General features: G+C 42.0%; 1 non-coding gene across 1 annotated transcript; it reads left to right on the plus strand.

Moving 5' to 3' along the window:
• The first annotated feature begins 2,139 nt into the window (after positions 1-2,139).
• Trnas-cga (transfer RNA serine (anticodon CGA)) lies at positions 2,140-2,214 on the plus strand. The gene has a single exon. It is a non-coding gene; the product is annotated as a tRNA-Ser (tRNA).
• Positions 2,215-17,815: the final 15,601 nt, after the last annotated feature.

Consider the following 17,815-nt stretch of genomic DNA (forward strand, 5'->3'; position numbering starts at 1 on the left):
ACATGAAGTTTTAAATACAACAGATCATTCGTTTTTTCATAAATTAAATACATTCTAGAGTTTCATACACCTGTAAGTATGGTATGTATGCTGTGCAAAATTCGTCGAAGAACCCCTCTAACTTATGAAGAAAAGTGTACCTATGGCAACAAATGCAGCCATTAGTAAGTGAAAAAATGATGAAATTTCACACGTAAAAGAAAATTATTTTGTTATGTTTTCGAACTTCCACTGCAATGATTGTGAATCCTGAATCCTACCTGGTGATGCTGACAAAGTTTTATGAATTTATTTGTAAAAGTATAGACACTGGAAATTAAAATGTCCTGTGATGCCTTTCCTGCTCCAAGTCGGCCCGTTTGACGTCCTACCCCCCTTAATATTACTTCATATCAGAGACGAATATGTACAGTAACGACTCTAGTTAAAGGTATAACATAGGCTGCCCCGTCAGTTTAGCTTGCTGTGCCTAGCCTCCTCTTATTCTTTTTCCTGGGCTTATCCCTTGTCTTCACAGGGTCGACATGTAAGTGAGGCTAGGCGTGGGCACCAGCCCGGTATTCACCTAGCCGGATGTGGGAAACAGCCTAAAAATCAATGGGGATTCAAATACATGGTATCGGTGAATTCGACAGTCCATCCGTGGTGCTCTTCATTTCAGCCTCTTTGGAAGGATGAAGTAGTGTTCACAGACCTCCGCATTGGACATTGACCGCTGACATCACATTTATCTCCTCCCACCGGAAATCAGTACATTTTAAATACTAGTATTTTACATGCAAACAAGAGAAAGGCCCTTCACACACCAAGTGACCTGTCGTCTGTAATATAGAGGCAGTCACACAAATACGCTTTACATTTGCTCTTCTTCATCTATAGGGGATAAACGAGACAGATGGAAAAAAGGAAGTAAACTCTTATTATTTCAAAAGCAATCGCCATAACTGTTAATACACTTATCCCACTATGAGACGAGATGGTCAATGCCTTCGTGGGAAAATGTTTGCGGTTGCCAACGGAACCATGATTGTATCCGGGCGGTGCATCTCTTCGTCCGAAGGAAATCGACAGTCTTTCTTCAGGTCTCCAAAAATATGGAAATCGTATGGAGGGGATCAGGACTGTACGGAGGATGTGTAAGGGCTTCCCAGCGAAGCTCCTGCAGCGTAATCCAAACAACAGGCACGCCAACTCCGGGAAAGTCACGATGGCTTTTTTCTTTGAGTTTAAGTGCCCGCTGCTTATAGACATTCCGGAATACTGCGCACAATTAACGCAGAGTGGTACGTGGACACTTTGCAAAAATTTTAAGCTCGCCGTCAAGTCCAAACTCCCAGGAATGTTGATGGACGATATCATTCTGTTGCAGGATAATGCCCGCCGTCATGTTGTCAAGGATGTTTCGATTACACTGCAGAAGCTTCTCTGGAAAACCCTTACACGTCCTCCATACGGTCCCGATCTCTTCCCATGCGATTTCCATATTTTTGGAGGTGAAGTAAGACATTTGTGGCCCTCTATTTGCTTCGGACGAAGAGGTGCACGCCTGGGTACAATCATTGTTCCGTAGGCAATCGCAAACGTTTTTCAGTGAAGGCATTGACCGTCTTGTGTCACAGTGGAATAAATGTATTAGCAGTTATGGCGATTACTTTTGAAATAGAAAGAGATTACTAACATTTTTCCGTCTGCCCCGTTTCCTTTGACTGCCCTTATAGATGACGAAGAGCAAATGTATAGCGTATTTTTATGTTGTCTTGACTCCCACATAACTTGGTCAGGCAGAGATTTTATAGTGTCTCAGAACTGCTGGGTTATCCCGTTCCTTTCACAATTAAATAGCTATAAATAACGTCCTTATCATTTCAGATACCTGTCTTTCTATTAAAATGCTTGTAATCTGGAAGAGATTACAGATTTTAATGTAGTGTTCATAATAGATTGCGCATATTTCGTAGTAGGATGAGTAGGGTATACTAATAATATTTCTATAATCTTACCCATTTAGAGAATTAGATTTTCACTCAGCAGCGGAGTGTGCGCTGAAATGAAACTTCCTGTCAGATTAAAACTGTGTGCCGGACCGAGACTCGAACTCGGACCGTTGCCTTTCGCAGAAGTAAAGCCGGGCGTGAGTCGTGCTTGGGTAGCTCAGTTGGTAGAGCACTTGCCCGCGAAAGGCAAAGGTCCCGAGTTCGAGTCTCGGTCCGGCATACAGTTTTCATCTGCCAGGAAGTTTCTTACCCATATCGAATTTTGTAACAAAATTAATGCATCACATTCGTGACTGTGCACTGGTGACCTCGCTTCTGAGCGCACAAGTCCAAACTCATTACCAACACCATGCATTAATATACAAGTAGGGACAAAGACGTGATGCGAAGCATTTAAGCTGTCTAGCAGCCTCCTTATTCAGTGAAACGTCAGTCTTTCCAGTACCTGCAGACAACCTCGTAACAACAGCACAATGCTCATCGGGAATGTTACGCTGATGGCTCTTCCCCCTCCCCCCTCCCCCATAGTCGTTATTATCGCTTCATTATTTTTGTTATCGTGTGGCAGAATCAGCAACTATTCGAAATTTCATTTCTAGTGTTACAACAAATATTCCGATGAAAATCTAAATTTTCGTAATCTTTGTGACATGAGGTTCCGGACGTATTTCACCTAATGCCGTTTAAAGGGGTGAGGAGCCGTCACCTTGCTCCGCACTATTCTGGCTGGACCTGGAACAAATTTACCCACAGTAGCCTATTAATTTGGAGAAGGAAATCATGAGGTTTAATCTTACTTCATCAAAAGAAGCTCGGAGGTGTCTTCTTGCGAAACCACTTTTTCTTTCAGTGCCTGTAGAGACTGTTAATGAATATCTCACATAGCTCTTAACGACAGGAGCGCTAGCAAATAAGAGACTACTACTCGGCAGATACATTCTGTCAGTGTAGAATGAGTTATGCCACTGATTATGGCACAAGACTCATGGTCTGTAAGACCGGGATTCGAATTACTGTCCAGCTGTGCTGATTAAGTTTTCTGGCTTCGCTGAATACGAATGCCGCGATGGTTCCGCTGAAAAGGCCCAGCCAATTTCGTTTCCCTTCCTTGTCCCATCCAAGCATGAACTCCGTCTCTAAGAATCCCATTGAACTCGAGACGTTGAACCTATTTTTCTTCCTCGCCTATGATCTCTCAACTTCTCCAAAATAATCGTGTGGTATCTCTCCAGCCTGAAAACATTAACATATTACTAGCCATGACTGAAAGAATTTTTTTCAAATTTTGAAGTATTCCGAGAACTTCGCCGGTGGCGAAGATCTCACATACGCCACAGATTTTATTTCATTGACAACCATTTTCGATTTGTTGAACGGTGTAAAGAACAACAGTGAAACAAAAGGCAGGCGCCACACTCTATAATGTCCCTGCTCTGCTTACAACTACTCTGCTAATAACTGGAGTACATAATTTTCCAACTAGGAATCTTGTGTAGTCTCCAGCGGATTAGAGATTTGCTACAACGTAACTATATTGTAACACCTTTGCAGCGGCCAGGGACCATATATTTTTCCAACACTTTGTATGTTCGTAAAATACGTGACCTTTACAGTAGCAACTTACCTCTAAGATAGTTATTTTGCGTTTGGTGCAGTGTCGTCCTGAATCTACTCAAGGAGTTCAGTACTTATCGCATGAAAGGAATACGTCCTGTGATGCTAATGAATGATCATTCCTGGAGTAAATATGTTTGAGACTTTCACAATCAAAATTTGTGACGGACTGTAGTAGTGTTATCAAACTCAAATTAAAATTGTTTCTTTTTGACAACGCCTTACGTATCACAGGGGAGTTCCTGAACAGCAATAAACAATTGGAAACCTTTAATCCCGCGCGACTGCTACGGTCGCAGGTTCGAATCCTGCCTCGGGCATGGATGTGCGTGATGTCCTTAGGTTAGTTAGGTTTAAGTAGTTCTCAGTTCTAGGGGACTTATGACCACAGATGTTGAGTCCCATAGTGCTCAGAGCCAAACCTTTAATCTGTTATTTATGCAGATTCAGCTAAGCTGTTCACCTAAAGTATATCCGGGACAGTTTAGGGTAATGTAATTCTGTTTTCATTTAGATGATCTGTAAGAGAGTTTTCATTGAACGTTGCACATTCTTTTGTCATAGTTATGTTAATTACAGATACAGAGGTACTAACTTCGCTTTTTCAAATGGAACTACAGTAATTTCTCACGCTACAATCGTATATCTCAAAGATATGAATTAAGTCGCGCCTCTCTCACTGCAAAATAGTTTTGAGTTATTTAAAATACTTAGCAGTGACCTGTTTCGAACATCGAACTGATTTCCGATTGCGGAAGTTAGTGTTATCATACGAAATTGTCCGGATCGGCTGATGGGGCACTCCACGTTGATGCATATGGGAGCCTAGTTACAGATTCGGAATGGATGAGCAAAATTTTAGTTTAAAGCCGATACGAGACACAGTTTTGTTCGGATCGACACACCATATGAGTGCAAAAGTCATGGAATCAAAGAATGATTCTCCAATTTTGGCTCTGGCTCTGAGCATTATGGGACTTAACTGCTAAGGTCATCAGTCCCCTAGAAAAAAAATGGTTCAAATGGCTCTGAGCACTATGGGACTCAACTGCTGTGGTCATCAGTCCCCTAGAACTTAGAACTACTTAAACCTAACTAACCTAAGGACATCACACACATCCATGCCCGAGGCAGGATTCGAACCTGCGACCGTAGCGGCCGCGCGGTTCCAGACTGTAGCGCCTTTAACCGCTTGGCCACCACGGCCGGCTCTCCAATTTTGCTCGCGTTTCTGGCAGAGCGTTTAAACAAAGGTGAATACCACAAACTGAATGGGATTTATAATCCCAGGAAATTATTGTACAGGGTGAACATTAATAAAACCGAAAACTGCAGGGATGGATTCCTGACTGGAAATGGAGGAAGAAAGGTCATACGAACATGCGTCCGGAAATGGACGGCGTGCGTGCAATGACAACAAATCGTCCCACAACATAGTACAGAGTTGCATCACATCCATGTTACAACAGATATACAAAGTGGCCTCCATGGGATTGCACGTGATAGGGATGATAGCGCTTGGCATGCAGGATACACATAACGGTACGTGGTTTAAACCATGTTGGCGGACCACTTGCCTGGAGCTTGTGCTAGGGTTCGTCTCTATACCCTGTAGAACCAACACCGACTCAAAGGAAGGCCTAGGCGCTTATTCGTGACGTCACGTCAGCTAGGCACGGTGAACGCCAGGTCTGTTGCAGGCATACTCATAATGGTGGTGTCTCCCTCTCTGACACAGGAAAATGTGAAATTATTGGCGGTAGTTGACCAACATACATTGTTATGAGAGATTTCTGCAATCAATTAATTGTACAATTCATTACACTTCTTAACAAATAGTGTACTCCTGAACTTAAATTTCCACCTGTTTTAAGGATTGACATACAAAAAAAACTTCATGGTCCAGCAGCTACAGAATTCGTGCTTCTTTACCTTATTTGTAAATCTGAGGAAGTTACGTTTGTACTGGGTTGCTTTTACAAGAAACTGTGAACATATTGGTGCTCTTCTTTAGGTATCTTGGTTGACTATGGGGTGAGGAGCACTGAATGTTAATGAAATATCTTGCGATTGTACACGTTCGGGAGGGGGTGGGGGACAGAAGAAGAGGCAAAAGAGAGGTACTTGTTTTATCAAATAAAATTTTTTTATCTTATAAAGTTTCTCCTTTTAGTTGCAAGAGGGGAATATTTATCTTTTCTAATGTGCATGTTTAAAAAAGTTTAAGCTCAGCAGTATTTTCGATGTATGAAGCTATTTTGTTTCCTGTTTAGAATTCCTTTCGTTGAAAACGACTGTAATCTAATGACTGGCAACAGTTGGACATTTACACATGTAAATTAGTTCACATTTCCAGTGACGATGTCAAACGAAAATAAATAAATAAAAGGAACGAGTTCATTGTAAGGGGGTTGGGATAAGTTTCGATAACAAAATGGATTAAGTAAATATAGTTACTTGAATGTAAAATTTCCGAAGCTTGCAATGGGGCAAAGCATCTTCTCATATTGATCAACGTTTGTTTCGACAGGATTCAGTAATACAGAACTACGATCTTCATTTGTAGCTTTAGGATAGTAAGAAAATCTTTCATCTAAATAAAACTGCAGCATCCAAAACAATACCAAACATTTTGTCCAAAAATAAGAGATTTATAGTGATAAGCACGCCCAGGCGTTTCTGCCTGCAAAAGACCTGGCGTTCGCCGTGCCTAGCTGACGTGACGTCACCAACAAGCGCCGAGGCCTTCCTTTGAGTCGGTCATCCAGATCTGGTGTAGGCACAGTCCGCCGCCTCCCTGCACGTTCGTCTGTCTAAAGGGACCCACGATCACACAAACGCACAAAACGGGCTGAAATGTTGTGTAATGTATTTGGCTTCTGTGAGGGTACTTCTTTGGTACAGCCGTGCTGTCTCTCGACTGTTTCCATCTGCCTAGCCCTACATAAACACCATTTCGGCTTGTTTCCGTCATGAATACCGGACCATTCTGCTGCTTATAGTACGCTGCGGCCATCACACAGCCTGCAACAGACACGGCATGCGGTCATAGGAATTGTCATTTGTCAGCGCCACCTACCGTGGCAACGATGCAGTTCCGGATACATGTTCATAGAACATTTCCCTCCATTTCCAATCGAGAATCAGTCCCTGTAGCTTGTCGGTTTTGTTAACGTTCACCCTCTATAAAGACTTTCCCATTATATCTATGCGCGAACAACATAATTAACATGACTTTAATTTTGAAATACACACTTGCAAACTTAAAATATCAGCAGCAGCAACAAAAATGAAAGAACAACAAAAGCAAAAGAAAGTAGTCAAAAATACATAAAATTCCATTTACGGCATTAAAGGTTCGGAATGCCGGCTGTATACTTCAGTACACATTTGCAGTCGCTGGTGTAAGGACTACAGGAGAGACTGAAAAATTTCCTTTGCACATACTGCAAGACTGCGATGTTTTATATTCTTTTAGGTTGTTGCAACGTGTGCGTAGTCTTCATATTTGGGCATACGGTAGAGGAAAAGTCTAGTGGGTACAATCAGGCGAATGTGCAGGTCAAATCGGTCAAATGTGCAGGCCAAATGACAACGCCTTCACGTTCTTACCAGGGCCCAGGAAAGAGCTGGGTGAGCGCTTTTCTATCCACAAGTGGGTAGTGATCTGCTCGCCGATGGTACTGTTACCACATCCACCAAGTGATACTTCCTCTAGGAGAGCCGATAGCACTTCGGTAAGAGCAAACACGAATCACATACCCTCCAGTAATCCCACATCAAAAGTTCCACTCCACTGCCTCTGACGTTCAGCCTCCCTCAGCCAGTAGGGATTTTCAGCGACCCAATAATACATATTTCTTAAATTCAGTTTTAGGTGATTCGCACATACTGGGTTCTGTGAAGAATTGTGATGATATCGTATCACAACTCCATCTATCTGCTGCGATGCCGCTGGTTAATCTCTCGGAAAAGTGATACATGCTACGGATGCAATCTGTTAGCTTGCTGAATGCGAACAATTCTGAATTTATTTTTCGAGAAATATTTCCCGTTTTTCTGTAACTGCCATGTTGACTATTGTGTATTGAACCGGAGACCCAGAAACGACGGAGAGGCTTCGAGCCGCCATAGCCCTCAGTGATTCACAACCCCACAACAGGCCACAGCAGTCCATCCACCTCACCGCCACCCCACACCGAAGCCAGGGCTATTGTGCGGTTCGGCCCCCAGTGAACCCGCCCCCCTCCCCCACGGTTCCATACGAGTGTAACCCCAAATGTTTGCATGGTAGAGTAATTATGGTGTACGTGGAGACAGTGTTTGAGCAGCAATCGCCGACATAGTGTAACTGAGGCGTAATAAGGAGAACCAGCCCGCATTCGCCGAGGTAGATGAAAAACCGCCTTAAAAACCACCCACAGTCTGGCCGGCACACCGGACCTCGACACTAAACCACCGAGCGGATTCGTGTCGGGGACCGGTACGCCTTCCCGCTCGGGAAACAGCGCGCGCGGCTAGCCGGGCGGGCTTGTTGACTATTGCGTTTGGGTTAAAAAACAAAATTGTGTTTTGCTAAAGGCGGACTGTATCCAAAAACATACGTATTGTTCACTATTAGTAACATATGTCAGAACAACTGTTTCGCTCGCCCGATCATTTGCCAACTTTTCTCTCTCTGTATAGCACTTCCCCGCCCACCAAGTAACAGTTTATTTAATTTAATTTATTTATTTATTTATTGCACGCTTGCTGCGTTGTATTTCTTTTCGGATGCTTTCTGTAAAGATGCCCTCCTTCGTGCATCTCAACACTTATCTTCGCGTTCTTTCGACATTCTATATTGAGAAGTGGAATATCTATTTTATCTTGGTTTGTGACCAACAGTTTTATCCAAAATTTATTTTATTTATCGTATGACACATAAGGTATTACAAGAAAAAATACTCATTTAAAACATAAATTTTATGTGCAAGGACTAGTTGCCACTCAAGTTCATTAAAGGCGCGTGGGTGTTAGAATGAAGAACTCCACTGGATCAACAGTGCGTGGCCTCAGCTCACATTCTTCGATGAGGTGTCAGATATATTGTCCTGAACCTTCGCAGTCGCAATTTCATGTTGAGAGTTTTCCCCACTTGTATAGACTTTCTGTTTATAATTGTCGGTGTGACTAGGGAATTCAGAATCACTGGTCATTTCTGATAGGTGTGTTAGGTCACGTAGATAGTAACAGAGGGCGCTGACCAGTAAGTTACCGTAGGGATCTGTTATTGTTCCCACTTCCTTCAATATCTCAGAGCTACTAATACTGCTGCAAGGAAATTTGGGTATGTCGATGACCAACTTCAGCTGCATAATGTATGAACTGTGATGTCACTTAGAATGATCATCCTAGAGTATGGCAGCGAAACATTTCCCAGCCGTTCACATCGCTTAATGGTCTTGCAGTATTAGGTACAAAGAGTTTTTTACGCTTTAACATTTTAAAAAATAAATAAAACCAAAAACCCAACACGGTCCGGATACTCCGACCTCCATCCGCTCTATGAGGCAAAAACGTGACTCATCGGATTAAGCTACACAGCGTGAATTAGCATCACTCTAGTTTCTAAATATTGTTGTTCTGCATACTTTTGCTTGAGCAAGTAAATGTTAATGTTTTTATGTCTTAAGGGTCAAAAGCCTTGCAACAATGGTAACACCGGTTCCCGTCAGTTGACCCAAGTTAAGAGGTGTTGTGCTTGGCTAGCACTCAGATGGGTGAGCGTCCATGTCTACCGAGCGCTGTTGGCAAGCGGGATGCAATCAGCCCGTGTGACGCCAATTGAGGAGCTGCTTGAGGGAGAAGTAACGACTCCGGTTACAAAATCTGACAAAGGCAGAGAAAGCCGTGTGCAGACCATATGCCCCTCCATATCCGCATCAAGACAGGCATATCGGCTGAGGAAGACGCGGCGGGCGATCGGTTCCGTCGCGACCTCCAAGGCCTTTTCGGGCGGAGTTGGGCTTTTGGTTTTATTTATATTTTAAAATGTTAAAGCGTCATTTCTCCTGTTCTCTCAGTTCCCTCTGCTGTGTGTATTTTACCACTTAAACTTGATGAAGAACTTCGATTATCAATTTTGCGGAGGCTCTTAAAGAATACGGCTACTACAGTTGTTAATTCCCTAGTGCTCAGACTTACAAGGGGAGGCCGCCAATTGTGAAATTCAGATTCGATTCATACTGCGCATAATAAAAGCTCATTGCCAGAGGTGTAATGTGGCAAAGCACCAAGATGCACTTCTCAGCCGTTGTCGAGAAAATCCACAGTTAAAATAAACCGTTGCGGTTAAATACTCTACGATTAATAGTTTTCCACATCGTCGTGGCGCAGCGGTAAGCGCTCGGGTTTGTAATCCGAAGGTCGGCGAATCGAATCTCGCACCATGCAACTTTTTTTTTTAGTATTTCTTTTTGTAATTCAAATATATGTATATATATATATATATATATATATATATATATATATAAAATTCCCGGCAATCAGTTGCAACAATTATGCATATAATAAGTTGTTGAAAGTCGTTTGTCGTGGAAAAACTGGCGACTTCGAACATCATTATGTTTTCCGCAAACAAAGTTGTATTTCACAAATGTTATTAATTGTCTTCATAATGTTAACAACGTATAGTTAACGGAAGACGTAGAAACGATATTCCGAAACGAATACGTATAGCGTAAGTCAAACGTTCGAATTAGAATAGAGACCCCACTAGCACAAATTCGCTGTGGCAGGTATGAAATATAAACTCCGTTACTCGCTCGTTACACTTGAAGGACAGATGTTGAATGGGCCGAAACGAGCCGCCGCATTACAGCGTAGTTGCCTGATAACTTCGAAAGAAGGTAGATGCGGTCCCTAGAGCAACTTATAACATCGTCGAAAATCAGTGCGGACGGGAGAGCTTTGGTACACCCTGTTAAAAAAACGGAAAAATGGAGGCGGTACAATTGGAGAGCGATCCGCCTTCACCAACATGCATAAGCAATTCATTAATAGTATATTTGAATTACAAAAAAATTAATAATAAAAAAAATTGCATGGCGCGAGATTCGATCCGGCGACCTTCGGATTACAAGCCCGAGCGCTTACCGCTGCGCCATGACGCTGTAGAAAGCTGTTAATCGTAGAGAGTATTTCACCGCAACGGTTTCTTTTAACTGTCGATTTTCTCGACAACGGCTGAGAAGTGCATCTTGGTGCTTTGCGACATTACACCTCTGGCCATGAGCTTTTATTATGCGCAGTATGAATCGAATCTGAATTTCACAATTGGCGGCCTCCTCTTGTTAATCACAATTTTCTGTAAGACTGACGGTGTTTCATATCTTCGTATTTACTGTTCACTATTGTGTACCAGAACATCACGCTTCGACGACGTTCCGTCTAGCGCGATCCATTTATGATGAATGGGCGTTTTGGTTCCACAACACGAGACTCTGTTGACGTTTAGCGTAGATGGACGTTAACTAAATTTCGTCCGTATGTCCTTTACACCCACACATGGCCCAGATCTCGCTGAGAGAAATACTACCTCGTGTGATCAGGGCCACTGAATTCCAAGTGCAGTTGCGAATCGTCATAGAATGAATGGATACAGATTTTCGGAATAAATAAACGGGCCGCAGATGCTTCAAAATATTCAAGTCGGCTGAGAAAAGACGCCATAAGTTTATGAAACAACGCAGAAAGAGCAAATACTACGAAATGAAGCGTTGTCATCTTGGAAACGCCTTTTCTGCTATTGTGTGGGCTGCAGATGCGTGATATTCGTATCCTCCCATGATGATCTGTGATAAGGAATTATTATGGAATGTTTTTATTACCATGATCCAGAGACTAATCTTAGAACGTCATAAAAAGCAACTCGAACTACGCATTTCATTAATTTCACAAGTGTTGATAATAGGCAATGATAAGGAGAGGTGTCGGCCATGACCAATAAGTAGAAACTGTCCCAGCATCCACCTGAAACTATTTGTGAAGCCCATGAGAAAAACAAATCAGGATGACCGAATCAGCTAAACAAGTCTGAACTCTCAATTAAGGCACCCTGTTCGTTCCATGGATCCATAGTGAGAGTATCATCGAAGGGGAGGAAAATGTCAAAAACAGGTTCTACAGAACACATACAAGATGTTTCCTTAAGTACGTGCAAAAATTTAACAAGACATAGAGGATGATCCACCGAACAATTTGAGGTATTAATCCTGGGGTCGGAGACGCCAGCTTAAGGAGATAATAGGAATAAAATCACATTACTGTGTACTTTTTTATTTACATTAGTTACAGTTAATTGCAAATACCGTTATTAACTCAATGAACATACCATTTGTACTGTATCTTACAAAATGTGCTGAAACTGACGGCCATCAACGTCAGTGCAATCATGACATCGGCGAACAAGATTCTGACGCACCCTGACGAATATACGTGGTGTGCTTCGAATCACACCACAGGCAGCTGCAATTCTGGCAACTAATTCCACCCGCGTTAACACTGGGGTCTCATACACAAGTGGCTTTAGATATCTCCTTGCACGAACCTCAAGTACAAGCGGCCATTCACACAGCCAGGTAGACTTCCCAGTAAACAGGCCTATCCTCCATGTTTCTTTGCAGGAAATAAAGTGTTCGTGTAAATAAACAGCACAGTACGTATTAGCTTGTACGCTTATTAGTTGTAAATAAGCTGGAGAACAGTAATGATAGACACAGCGGTAGACAAGTTTACATCAAGATCTCCTTAAGCTGGATTCTCCGACCTCATGTTCCCTACCTCAAATTGTACAGTGCAGCATCCTCTACGTCACGCTGTCACGGAAACACCATGTATATTCCCCAAGAATTAATACGCCTTGATTTAACTTAAATTTGACACATCTTCATTGCAGTTGTCTTCTTGGGTATGAAACTGTACTCGAGAGCTTAAAATGCATGTAAGTTGAATATTACGCAGCACTCACGTAATGTGATTTGGTTCTTGCAAAGAATTCGTTTTAGGAACTGGAGTTGGCTGCCAATACATCTTTCTCGCTTCTCTTAACCTGTAATTTATTGATACCTAAAATTCTTTTGGTTGTACCAAGCTGAATATAGTGTTCACTATCAGTGCCGTGTATGGCTTCTCGTTATACCAGTTATAGGAGGGCGTGCTGAAAAGTAATGCCTCCGAATTTTTTTGCGTGAAAACTTTTTAAAGCTTCTTAAGTAAGACAAAGTTATTAATGTTCTACATCTTTATTCTTCAACTCAGATATTTGCGGCGCTCTTCCATTAGGGGGCTCCGAATTGCAGCGTGTATCATGTCGGTATGTAATGTACCTATGCCGGTGCGTGAGAAAGAGCGGGCTGTACTCGAGTTTCGAATTCGAAGAGTTCGTCCCACATGGAGCTCCCTCTGCTTCAGCATGCCAGACCACATACGAGAGCTGCAACATCTGAAACACTCCGGCGGCTTCAGTTCACTATCATCGATCATCCTTTATACAGTGCCGACTTCGCTCCATCCGATTTTGATCTGTTTCCGAAACTTCACTTCACTGTGATAATCATGAAGTAGTGCGGGCAGAGGCGAGGTTGTGGCTCCGTCAACAAAGTCTACAGTATATTTATTAAGATAGTATCTGTTCTTTCGGACATGTCCCGGGTTCGAGTCCCGGTCGGGGCACACATTTTCATCTATGTATGTCAACGCCTGTAAGCAGCTATGGGTGTTCATTTCATTGTAAAGTCTACAGTGACGGTATCAACAAACAGGTCTCTCATTTGGAGAAATATGTTCGTCGCCAGGGTGACCATGTTGAGAAATAAATATGTAGACATGACGAATTAAGATGTAGAATGTGAATAACGTTTGTTTTGTGTAAAAAGCTTTGAGGTTTCACATAAAAAATTCGGAGGCATTACTTTTCAGCACGCCCTTGTATTATCCCCGCAAGAGACCTGTTTTCTCTTATGCAGCTCTTCAACTGTTTACCTGTGATTCTATCGGATCTTGTACTATGGAGTGGTTTTACTTGAAACTTTTCTCTAATACATTCTTCTTTAGCGTATGGTGACTCTGCTCCTACTTGCTTATCATTGCCTGTGCCTTTGTCTGCTCTTTCGGAATTTGTACTGCGCTGCTGTAACAGACTTGTGGTAGTACAAAAAGTATCCGTGCAGATAATAGCAAGACTCTGCAAAGACCAACACTTTCACGATGATAACTTGCATGCTTAAAATCGTTCGGTCAGTTGCTAAGTATCAACTCACCCGCACAAGTCGAATTAATTTTGTATTTTCTGACAAACAAATTCTATTTTAAAATTGTGGAGCAGCCACGCGTCGCATACAGATTTCAGTTGTTGACATGTTTCACTCGACAGACGCGAGCGTCTTCAGGAATTTACTAGCCGAGTGCCACACGTTAAATATATCCGGCTGGGTATAGCGCCGCTGTCACACATAAAAAACATTTTTATGCATCACGCCAGCGCTACACACAGCCAGATGTATTTATACTGCCTACTAAATTTCTGAAGTTGCTCGTGTTTGTCAAGTGAAACATTTCAATAGAAGAAAGTTGTTGCGACTTGTGGCCCCACAGTTTTAATTTTGTCCCCTCCAGGCGACGCTTGCGCTCACTGCCAGGCTACGCCTGCGCTCACTGTATTCTGCTTTCTAGAATACTACAAATTTACGGCAATAGTAATTCGCAGAGGGGCGTTGAAGACGTACTAAATAATTTTATGGCACCACCAAGACCAATAAATTTTGCTCATCACTTGCTATGTGAAATGCCAAAAAAAATTTTTTTCGGTTCTCAGCAGTGAACTACCAATCTTCGGAAAAAAAGAGTTGTGAATAGAGATAAAGTGGATTGGCTTAATCTGATCCCGTTTCACGTTGGTCCGTTAAGGAAATTCTGTTGCCAAGAGTGGGTCTCCGACTTACGCATCCAAGCCGAAACGGCCGTTGTCGCAACGAGTAATACCGCAAACTAAGTCTTCGAGAAATCCTAAGTCTTCGAGAAATCGAAGCAATCGTTGAGATTCGTGTGTGTGTCGGTTTGTGTCGTTAAGAGGAGAATAAAAAAAAGTCTGGTCTCGCAACGGACGTGTGTTTCTCAGGTAAAAATGCAGTTTTTATTTTTGATCTTTCGTAACTTAGCCGTCTTTTTGTTCAATTCACTTCGTCTAACGTTTACAGTGTGTGAATTCCATCTATCAAGTGCGATTCTAGAAGGTCTGCAAAATTACCATCGTAAGTTTTGTAACCTCTCCAATAATTTTTTGTCATGAATAAGTTATTTATGTGTGGGAATTGGAAAAAAACCACCTGGACTCTTAAAAAACAATACAAAAACGGCTGAGAAATTCGTTTTCACATTTGCTTACGGTCAACATTTAATAAATATTGAATTAATCCTGCACAAAGCTTTCTCATAGTTAATTATTCGTGTAAAATGTAGCGTACTCTGCCCTCTGATATAACTATGGTGACAGATATTTCATAAATTATGAATCGTTCAGTTAAATATTGGGCAGATTCTAGATGATTGCAGTTTTGGGACGTCCTTCAGGTGGATCATTTCCAAGAAAACTACTGCCAAATTTTAATTCAGCGAACCATTTTTCAACTGCTGAAAATGAAAGAGTAGGAAGTCAGTAAAGCATCTGTTTATTTTGACTTAGGCATCCTTAAAAATCCCTTTAGGTACTAACCTTGCATCAGATGGGTGTAAGCAGGAAAATTTCGTGACGTATTATGAGCACCGAGCGAGGTGGCGCAGTGGTTAGCACACTGGACTCGCATTCGGGAGGACGACGGTTCGATCCCGTCTCCGGCCATCCTGATTTAGGTTTTCCGTGATTTCCCTAAATCGCTTCAGGCAAATGCCGGGATGGTTCCTTTGAAATGGCACGGCCGATTTCCTTCCCCATCCTTCCCTCACCCGAGCTTGCGCTCCGTCTCTAATGACCTCGTTGTCGACGGGACGTTAAACACTAACCACCACCACGTATTATGAGCAATACGAATTTGATTGAAACTGTACGTGTTTCAATAATAGTAATGGTTACTACAATATTTTCATCTAAAGTGTAGAGTACTGCAAAAAGAATGAGTATATTTCAAGCTTACATCATAAAAATACTGCATATTGTAAAAATATACCACACATAGTAGTTGATAGTGCGTATTTGGTAGAAGTTCGAAATAATTTTATGTGGTGAACTTAAAATATATGCATCTACTGTAAAGTAAATTGCTGCAGCGCGTCAACAAAAAGCTTGTTTGTCACAAAGAAATTTGCCAGCACTATGAAAAATTTGTTGAATGTTACTTTGTAAATGTACGAGCACTGTTCGCACACAGTCGTCAGATGAAGACATTGAAGAAATTCGTGAAGTGTTTGTTAGTCTTATCTGTAAATGCATCTAGACTTGCATAACTTTTTTTTTCATTTGTCGTGTGTATACATCTACAAATCCAGCGCAGTCTAAGTGAAATCATTCCGAAAAACTGATCAGCAGGTGAAGGGTGAAAGATCTTGCTCCTTGTCTATACCTCTAAGTTCGTTAGACCACGGTATGATTTCATAGGCGAGGTTCTGTTCAATAACTGAGACACTACACTCGCGCCACTGCTGGCCCAATAACTTGGAAACCAATAAACACCGACTTGAGGAGAAAGGATTATAAATTTTGTTGTCATTGTGCTCGTGTAAAATGCGTAAATCCACAACATGCATAAAACTTTGTACATTCTTCAGTCAGTGCATGTATAATTTCTACCCTTGATCGAAATGAAATAAAAAATTCTTCTCCTTCTTACATTTTTTCTGTGTACCTCATTTATTTCACATTTTCACGTTTTTTTCGACATTAGAGCGATATTGAAAAGTCCAGTTTTACCCGCAGTGAAAATATGCGGAATAAGTGGCTGTTTCTGAAGACTTGCTGATGCTGTGTGTCCTTAATTAATATGTGCTTGTAAAAAACTTTTCTCAGCACCATCTAACTTCTGTTTTAGCAGGTATAACACTCCATATGTTTCGCTGCAAATGGTTCAAATGGCTCTAAGGACTAAGGGACTTTACATCTGAGGTCATCAGTCCCTTAGACTTAGAACTGCTTTAACCTAACTTGCCTAAGAACATCACACACATCCATGCCCTAGGCAGGATTCGAACCTGCCACCGTAGCAGCAGCGTGGTTCCGGACTGAAGCGCCTAGAACCGCTCGGCCACAGCGGCCGTTTGTTTCACTGCAGAATATGGACTCGACACGGAGGCTGTGATTTAGCCTCTCCTAGGCTTTGTCTGTGAATTATAGTGGCTGAGACATAGCCTAAAAGAGGTTAGGTCCAGGCCTCCAGTTTCGACAAAGCTGAAAATGATGATGATCGAAATCTACATGGCTGAAGAAGCATTATTTTCGGTGGATCAGAGTATCGGACGATGAAATATCTGTTCCGCAAGAAGCTTGATTATATCTGCGTGTGACAACAGCAAGATCATCCAAACCATCGCCACAGTGACAAAGTCTTCTAGACATGCTAGACAACGGCCAGCGACAAAAACAAGGTTCCTTCATCCGAATTCTCTCGCTTCCTAGGTAAGCATACTATCATCATTTGTGTATTAGGATAGAATGCACCAAACTTTTGGATGTACAGTTTGATGTAAACTTGAACGGGAAGAAGAATATTACTGAGTTCGCAAACAATTTCAGCTACTTTTGTTTTTAGTATACTTGCTAGTCTTGTAAATAAATGAATCAACTTCCTGGCATATTTTGCATAGTTCCACTCAGTTATGTCTTACGGAATAATTTTCTGGGGTAACTCATCACTTAGAAAGGAAGTATTGACTGCACAACAGGGAGAAGTAAGTACCGAGTGATCAAAAAGTCAGTATAAATTTGAAAACTTAATAAACCACGGAATAATGTAGATAGAGAAGTAAAAATTGACACACATGCTTGGAATGACATGGGGTTTTATTAGAACCACCCCATATTGCTAGACGCGTGAAAGATCTCTTGCGCGCGTCGTTTGGTGATGATCGTGTGCTCAGCCGCCACTTTCGCCATGCTTGGCCTCCCAGGTCCCCAGACCTCAGTCCGTGCGATTATTGGCTTTGGGGTTACCTGAAGTCGCAAGTGTATCGTGATCGAC

The sequence above is a fragment of the Schistocerca nitens genome, chromosome 3 (assembly GCF_023898315.1).
Source record: "Schistocerca nitens isolate TAMUIC-IGC-003100 chromosome 3, iqSchNite1.1, whole genome shotgun sequence".
NCBI lineage: Eukaryota > Metazoa > Arthropoda > Insecta > Orthoptera > Acrididae > Schistocerca > Schistocerca nitens.